The sequence below is a fragment of the Mus pahari genome, chromosome 4, assembly GCF_900095145.1.
Source record: "Mus pahari chromosome 4, PAHARI_EIJ_v1.1, whole genome shotgun sequence".
In the NCBI taxonomy this organism is placed as follows: Eukaryota; Metazoa; Chordata; class Mammalia; order Rodentia; family Muridae; genus Mus; species Mus pahari.
In genome coordinates, this window is record NC_034593.1 from 1,369,949 (window position 1) to 1,379,636 (window position 9,688).

A 9,688-nucleotide genomic window follows, 5' to 3' on the forward strand; every position below is an offset into this window, starting at 1 on the left:
GAAAGGATGGATACTTCATTCCTCCCTAAAATAGGGAATAAAATACCCATGAAAGAAGTAGCAGAGACAAAGTTTGGAACTAAGATGAAAGGATGGACCATCCAGAGCCTGCCCCACCCAGGGGTCCATCCCATATTCAGCCAACAAACACAGACACTATTGCATATGCCAACTAGATCTTGCTGAAAGGATACTGATATAGCTATCTCTGTGAGGCTATGTCAATGCCTGGTAAATATAGAAGTGGATGCCCACAGTCATCTATAGGATAAAACACAGAGACCTCAATGGAGGAGCTAGAGAAATTACCCAAGGAACTGAAGGGGTCTGCTACCCTATAGGCAAAACAACAATATGAACAGTACCCCTAGAGCTCGTGTCTCTAGCTGCATATATAGCAGAAGATGGCCAAGTCAGCTATCGTTGGGAAGAGATGCCCCTTGGTCTTGGCAACTTTATATGCTCTATACAGGTGAACGCCAGGGCCAAGAAATAGGAGTGGGTGGGCAGGGTTGTAGGGTGGGGGGAGGGTATATGGGACATTCGAGATAGTATTTGAAATGTAAATGAAGAAAATATCTAATAAAATAATTTTTTAAAATGGTGTACAGAGCTATACAAAGAATTCTCAACTGAGGAATACCAAATGGCTGAGAAGTACTTGAAAAAATGTTCAACATCCTTAATCACAAGGGAAATGCAAATCAAAACAACCCNNANATTCTACCTCACACCAGTCAAAATGGCTAAGATCAGAAATTCAGGAGATAGCAGATGCTGGCAATGATGTGGAGAAAGAGGAACACTCCTCCATAGCTGGTCAGATTGCAAGCTGGTACAACCACTCTGGAAATCAGTCTGAAGGTTCCTCAGAAAATTCGACATATTACTACCAGAAGACCCAGCTATACCTTTCCTGGGCATATACCCAGAAGATGTTCCAATTTGTAATAAGGATGAATTCTCCACTATTTTCATGTCAGCCTTATTTATAATGTCCACAAACTGGAAAGAACCCAGATGTCCATCAACAGAAAATTGGATACAGAAAATGTGGTACATTTACACAATGGAGTATTTCTCAGCTATTAAAAAACAATGGATTTATGAGATTATTAAGCAAATGGATGGATATGGAAGATATCATCCTGACTGAGATAACCCAAACACAACACACATGATATAAATTCACTGATAAGTTGATATTTGCCCAGAAACTTAGAATACACAAGACACAATTTGCAAAGCACATGAAACTCAAGAAGAAGAAAGACCAAAATGTGGATACTTCATTCCTCCTTATTATGGGGAACAAAATACCCATGGCAGGAGTTACAGAGACAAAGTTTGGAACTGAGATGGAAGGAAGGACCATCCAGGGACTGTTCCACCTGGGAACCCTTCCCATAAACAACCACCAAACCCAGATACTATTGCATATGCCAGAAAGGTTTTGCTGACAGGACCCTGATATATCCGTCTCTTGGGAGGCTCTTACAGTGCCTCACAAATACAGAGTGGATGCTCACTGTCATCTATTGGATGGAACACAGGCAAATTTTCATGGCAATAGCTAAGAAGCTTCCCAAGAATGAGCCCCAGAATGCGGCCGGGGCTCCGGGCCGAACCAGAGGTGTGGATCTGCAGGAGAGCAACCCAGCCAGCCGGAGCCAGTGCTGCAGCAACTGAGCCCCCTTACCTGCCATTGCCCCCACTCCTCCACCACAATGACCCGACTGGAATCTACTCTAACCAATCGCACTTAACAACTCGGGCCACCACTGGGGGCAGGGGAAGGGTCCATCAAGAATCCTCCGCATAACTTTGATCCTAGGCCGGAGGGAGTTATTCCACCTGCANCTTTCTGTACAAATACTAATTCAATTTTAAGTCTTAAGTCACTTTTTTAATATATATGATCTTCTGCTCTTCCCAGTTCCCTTTCTACTGCTCCCCCACTTGCCCTTTGCTGGTAGTAGCCATGCTCCTGTGCTCCTCATCCATGGGGACAGGGCTTGGAGCAGTCACCTTCCTTTCCTTCTTGCTGGAGAGTGGACTCAGCAAGAGCACCCACATCTTAACTTGTGGGGAGCGTCTTAGGCTGGGACAGTGGGCAGGCCCTGGGCTGGGGAAGGGACAGGCTGCTCTTCCCTCAGCTGGCTGTCAGTCACCCAATGGAGAAGCTAGAGAAAATACCCTAGGAGCTGAAGGGTTCTGCAACCCTTCAGGAGGAACTAATCATAACCCCCAGAGCTTGTGTCTCTAGCTGCATATGTAGTAGAACATGGCCTTGTCAGACATCATTGGGAGGAAAGGTCCTTGGTCTTGAAAAGACTATATACCCCAGTTCAGGGGAATGCCAGGGCCAGGAACAGGGATTGTGTGGGTTGGGGATCAGGGCAGGGGAGGGTATAGGGGACTTTTGGGATAACATTTGAAATGTAGATGAAGAAAATATCTAATAAAATATTGTTTTTTAAAAAATATGATAAAAAGTTGCTTCTGAGCCCTAGCATACCCTTTAAAATACTAAGTTATAATATGCCTATTAGCGTAACTAAATATAAAAATGTTATCTAAAGTAACTGAAACTATGAAACCATTATTAATAAAATTATATTCAATCTTCCTTTTTACCACCAATTCTGTTTTTATATAGCTAAATGTAATACTTAATTGTGTCCATTTTAATGAATCAATTATGCTGTTACACTAAGCCCTTACCAAATTATTCTCAATTTATTCCTCAAACATATGTGAAGAGATTATAGTCACTTTAAATAATACACCAAGGAAAGGTTTTAGAGCTATTACGACTGCACAATTGAACATGTAGAATCACACTAACAATGCCTATGTATGAAGATACAGACTACCTTTTTGTTACATATGTTAGCACTAATGCATACATGACCATCTATGTAGTTAAATATTGACCTTGAAATCTCTGTAAGTTAATCCAGGAGCTCAAGTATCTGAGTAAGCAATCAAAGAATGCAATTTGGCAACATGTTTCACAACAAGACAATTGCCAAATATTGAGATAAATCAAAATAATTAACCCATATGTTGGATTTTTCACTTTTGATAGTGAATGTGGATTAAAAATAAATAAAACCAGGTGTCATATGTCAGAAGGATGTTTACATACTATCCAATCTTATGTTTCACCTAAAATATTGTAGCACATGCAGTTTAATCTAAACTTAACTGTTAACACTTATACCATATCTGCATTGCTGATTCAGAATTGAATGAATTGATTATGTTCTCATATTAAACATTTATCAAATTATTATTACTTTAATATTCAAAAGAAAGATGGAGATTCAAAAGATACTTCAGACAATCCTAGGACTATAAAGTCTTATTTATTAAGTCAAAGTGAAAGGCAAGTCAAAAATGCCATTGTACGTTCTTATGGAAAATATCTGTGATAGAAAAGGGTAGTAAAGTTTATAGGCCTTTAGAACCTGTGTTTTCACTCTTTACTAGTAGAAACCATGTCATCTGCTCCTGTGTTGAACCCAGCTACCTCTGGAAACCCACTTGAGAACTGCTTTCTCCCTACTCAGAATAGATTCAAAAATTCCAATCTTTCTTACAATCTGTTGCAAAAGGTCTTTGATTTTTTTTCTTATCATAACTTCCATTAATATGATCTTCATTAACTCAATGATTAAGTAACAAGAGAAAATACACATGAATAAGATGATTGACATAACTTTGCTCTAGATATAGGACATTATCAGAATGACTTTAATGTTTTAAAATAGTTAAGACAAGTGGATCAAAGTCTTGGTTTCCATTTTCTGTGTACACATGTACATGGCTAAGGGAGTAGAGGAATGAACACCCAAAACAGCAGCTGAGAAATGCAAAAAAAGGAAAAAAAAAAACACTGTGCTGTTGCATGTAAGAAGAAAAATGCTAAGAAACAATGGGGAGGAAGCAAAGTTAGATCCCTCACTCAGCTGCCCTGTCATTCATGCCAGTACTACCATCATCTCTGCTTAAGAAATAAATAAGGCACACCTTCTTACACATCATGACTTTTTTCAACACAATATTTTTATTGATTCTTTGGGAATTTCTTATCATGTACCATGATCACAAATCCTTTCCAGCCCTTCCATGTCTGCCCCCCCAACAAAAAATGTAAAACTAAACTTTAAATAAAGAAAAAATGCTATTTGTGTTATCTATATTCTCACTGGAGCATGTTAGTATATAGTGATGTTAGTATATAGTGGCCTGTGCCTAAATAGCACTGAGTCCTCCCAGAACCTGTCAATTCCTCATGCCATTGACATACATGGACATCTTGTACATTGACCATATTCACCTTCCCATTACCCACCTGTCTTCTTCACTTCACTCTTGTCTCTATCCTCCTCCCACACCCCAGCTTGTAGCTTGTCATAGGTAGATAGACAAGGAAACATGTAGGTAGTTTACACAATATTCCATATTCTTATACTCCATTCATGTAAGATGACATGGAAGGAAGTTTGTGACACTAGTCTTTCCATGTGTGATTTTCTTAGCTTAATTCATATTAGTTGTAGTTTTAGCCATTTTCTAAAATAGCACAGTTTCATTGTTCTCAATGGCTGAATAACACTTTATTGTGTAGTAAATATAACAATATTTTTCCCCATTTAACTGTTGGAAGACATTCAGACTGATTTAGTAACTTGTGTTTTGCAATTGTTTTTTCCTATCACAATGAAAAGTGATGTCAAAGTACAAGAAACAGGCAGAAGGGCTTTGGGAAACAACTTGATAAAGGGACAGAAGGCACAGGCATAGTGTGCACTGCATGGAGCACTGATACAATGTTCACTTTGTGGGGCACTGAACGTACCTCCTCACTTCAGATACTAGAAAGCATATGTCTGTGGAAGGGGGTCTTGGCATCCATCATTTCACTGCATTTTTACCCAGGTGGATGAGAACACAGTAGAGATATATGAGTACCATACATTACAGATATGATTGAGAATATGTTAGTTGGATTTTTAGTCACTTATTAATAGTAAATGTGTAAGTTTTCACATTTTAAAAATTGGAAAGTGTAATATATTTCACAGCGTTGGGAGAGTATATCAAAGTAGGTGCTTAATAACAAAATGACTTCCTTTGCCATATTTATTTTAATAAGTGTTCTTTTCATTGCATGAGAGCCTTGAACTCCCAAGAATCTGAGGATTAGTTTGAACTCCATATCCTCCTGCATCTACTTCCCAAGTATTGGGATTATAGATGAGCACTAATATATGCAGTTTTTACTACTATGACTACTACTGCTGCTACTACTACTCTATTACTATTACTACTTATATTTTATTGAAAGCAAGTTTTGTACTATGCATTCTGGTCCTGGTTTCTCCCTCCAAAACTTTTACCAGATCTTCCCAGCTCCCCATTTACCCACTCACTACATAACTTTTCTTTCCTCTCTCTTCAGCAAAGAAATGGGAAAGCATAACACAGAAATAAACCATATATTTTAAAAAAGAAAGATAAGAAAAATACACACAAAGAAAATTAAAATCCATAAACACAGAAAATTGGAGACCATAATAGACAAGCAAATCCAAGTAAAACAATAAGAGACAAATAGTCTATAAAATTACCATTATGTTCAACCAAGTTTCATGTGGTGAGAGAGACCAAATCCAGAGCCTGTTCTTACTAGCTAATCACTACAAACTGAGCTACATTCCTAGCAAAATAAAATTAACTTTACATGACTCATCTTTAAAACTGTTTGTTCTAGTGGGGTAATCATGTACAATTAATTTATATTTAGAAACACAGCCAAATGATAACAGCAATAGGTAAAAGAAACAAGGATAATTAGATAATAGAGAGATGGTAGATGATTATGATATATGAAAATAGATATATAGATGATAGGCAGGAAAAGATAGATAGATAGATAGATAGATAGATAGATAGATAGATAGATAGACAGGCTATAATTTTCAGAGCATTTGCACCCACCACTTGTCCTGAAACAACACAATGAAAACACTTATGCTTTGTAAATAGAGAATTCTAACTGAGGATATTGTATACTTTTCATAAGCAGCCATGGCCAAATAAGTGGTAAACCTTAGAAAGAAAACAAGAAGAGAAGGGTGTAAATCAATGCACTTGGACAATCACTGTCTTCAGACCTTCTAAATTACAGTGTTAGCAAAATTGTGAGAGGAAAGGGTTATATCAGAATCACATGAGAGCCCATCGTAGATTACAGGCATGCCAGCAGGTACACACACAGTCCCATATCATTCCGGCAGTAAATAACTATTAATCATAAGTATATCAGAAATCACCTGTGTGTTAAAGGTGGGTGAAAACAGGAGGATAGGCATTAAATGTGGAGAATCCCCAGTATGTATATCAGACTGTTCCAAGGCCAATGATGATCCTGTGAAAGATTGATGCCCCAGTATAGGGGAATGCTAAGACAAGGAAGTAGAAGTAGATGAGTGGGTTGGGGAGTCCCCTCATAGCAGCAGGGGGATGGGGGATGTGGTAGGTGGTTGTCTGAGGGAAAACCAGGAAAGGGGATAACATTTGAACTATAAATTTAAAAAAATCTAATAAAAAATCAAAAAATATGTATACAAATTAGAACATAGTACAAAATGTAATCCTTAAAAGTAACAAAAATAAATTTTTTAAAACAACAACAAAAACTACATCTTGACTTGTTGTAAGTAGGTGATTTAATACTCAGCTCTATGTAAAAACATTTATAAGAACTCAATGGATTATATTATTAAGTCTATTAAATGGAATTGATACAAATTTAAAAATTCATAGATTTCTAAACCATTAAATTATTCCAATGATATATTTTATTTGAAAAGAAAAAAGAAAAATAAAAAGTGCTCACAGTATATTAACGTATAAGAAGCCTATGGTGATGTGGGTGATATGGGAAGGACATGCTCATTGTGAGTGGTACCATTCCCCATAATGAACGATCTAGATATATGAAAGCAAGCAATGAGCAGGAAGCAAGTAAGCAGCACCCACCATGACGTATGCTTCAGTTCCTACATCCTTATTCCTTCCTTGAGTTCTTATACTAGTTCTTATACTAGTCACTAGTCAGTGATTGATTATTACCAGAGACCTATAAAATGCAAAAGAACTCTTTCCTAACTTATTTTTTTGTCATGGTGTTTTATCATAACAATAGAAATACTAACTAAGGTGGTGCCAGTCCCAGGCCACCTTGGGAGCAAACTCAGCAGAAGGTCCCAAGGTACCCAGAGGACTCTCCACACCACAGGTGCCCTAGCACAACCAGGATCTGAGAATCACTGGTGAGTGGAATGCAACATCTGTCCCAAAATAATCATCGGCCTGTGAGAGCAGGAGCAAGGACACAGGAACCCACCTGTCCAGCGGCTCAGGTTCCTTCTGATCTGTGCTGGTCTACCTTGGTTTTGAACACAGAGGACAGCCCCATGGCTCCAGAGGAGGTACTACTTCCAGGCTCTGTAACATGTCCAGGATCTTAGGATTCCAGGATCCCATGATCCCAGGAGCTTAGTCACACCAGGATCTCAGCGTCTCAGAGGAAGCTTGACTGCCAAGAACTCTGACACACCCAGAATCTCAGGTTCACAGGATCCCAGAATCACAGGATCATAGAGAAAGCTGGACTCTGAGGAGTCCTGAATCAACCAGAATTACAGGAAGGAGATACTCCAATCAGATATATTGAGGGCAGTGATCACTTGAGATACTCAGCTGGCAGGAGGCAAGCATAAGAACAGAAATAATAGAAAACCAAGGTCATCATCATGACCAAAAACTCCCACCATAGCAAGTCCTGAATACACTATCACACCAGAAAAGCAAGATATAGTTCTAAAGTCACTTGTCATGATGATGATAGAGGGCTATAGGAAGGAAATAAATAACTCCGTTAAAGGAATACAGGAGAACACATCAAATCAGGTGAAAGAATTGAACAAAACCATCCAGGATCTAAAAATGGAAGTAGAGATAATAAAGAAATCACAAAGGGAGACCACTCTGGAAATTGAAAACCTAGGAAAGAAGTCAGGAGCAATTGATGCAAGCATAACCAACAAAATACAAGAAATAGAAGAGAGAATCTTGGTGCAGAAGATACCATAAAAAATTTGACACAACAAAGAAAAACTAAATGCAAAATGACCTTAACCCAACACATCCAGGAAATCCAGGACACAATGAGAAGAACAAACCTAAGGATAATAGGTATAGATGAGAAGGAAGATTTCCAAATTAAAGGGCCAGTAAAAATCTTGAACAAAATTATAGAAAACTTACCTAATCTAAAGAAAGAGATGCCCATGAACATACACGGAGCCTAAAGAACTCCAAATAATTTGGACCAGAAAAGAAATTCTTCCTGTGACATAATAGTCAATATACCAAACACACACACACACACACACACACACACACACACACACACACACACACACACACACACAAAGAATTTAAAAGAGGTAAGGGAAAAAGTTCTAGTAACATATAAAGACAGACCTATCAGAATTACACCAGACTTCTCACCAGAGATTATGAAAGCAAGAATATCCTGGGAAGATGTCAGTCCAGGCTACTATACCCAGCAAAACCCTCAATTACCAGAGATGGAGAAACGAAGGTAATTTATGACAAAACCAAATTTATACAGTATCTTTCCAAAAATCAAGGCCTTCAATGATAATAAAAGAAAAACTTCAACACAAAGGTGGAAAATAAGCTAGAGAAAAAGCAAGAAAATAATCTTTCAATAAACCTAAAGGAGGTGCCAGCACCAGGTCACCTAAGGCATGGAGTGGGCAGAAACCCACACTGTCCCTAGAGGACTGCCTATGCGATCTTAGGATCACTGGTGAGTGGAACACAACATCTGCTCCAATCCAGTTGTGCATGGGACCTGAGACAGCACTAGGGCAGCAGAGAACCAGCCTGATCAGGGGCACAAGCCCCTTCCAGTCTGCACCAGCACCAGATCACCTAGGGCACAGAGTGGGCGGACACGCCCATGGTCCCTAAAGGACTGCCTAAGCAATCTTAGGATCACTGGTGAGGGGAACACAACAGCTGCTCCAATCCAATTGTGCACTGGACCTGAGACAGCACTAGGGCAGCAGAGAACCAGCCTGACCAGGGGCAAAAGCCCCTTCCGGTCTGCACCAGCACTGGGTCACCTAGGGCAAGGATTCTGCAGAAACTCCCATGGTCACTAGCAGACTGCCCAAGCAATCTTAGGATCACTGGTGAGTGGAATATAACAGCTGCTCCAATCCAATTGTGACGGGCCTGTGATAGCAGGAACAGGACACCAGGGCCTTTCCTGACCAGAGCCTCAGGTTCCTTTTAATCAGTTCAGGTTTACCTTGGTTTCACACAGACCAGACAACTCCATGGTCCTTAAAGGAGACACCACTTCCATGCACTGTAACACGCCCAGGATCTTAGGACAACAGGATCCCAAGATAACAGGAGCTGGGTCGCAATAGTATTTGAGTGTCTCAGAGGAGCTAGACTGCCAAGAACTCATACACACCCAGAATCTCAGGTTAACAGGCGCCCACAATCAAAGAATCACAGAGAAATCTGGACTCTGAAAAGTCCTAAATCAACTGGGATTATAGGAAGGACA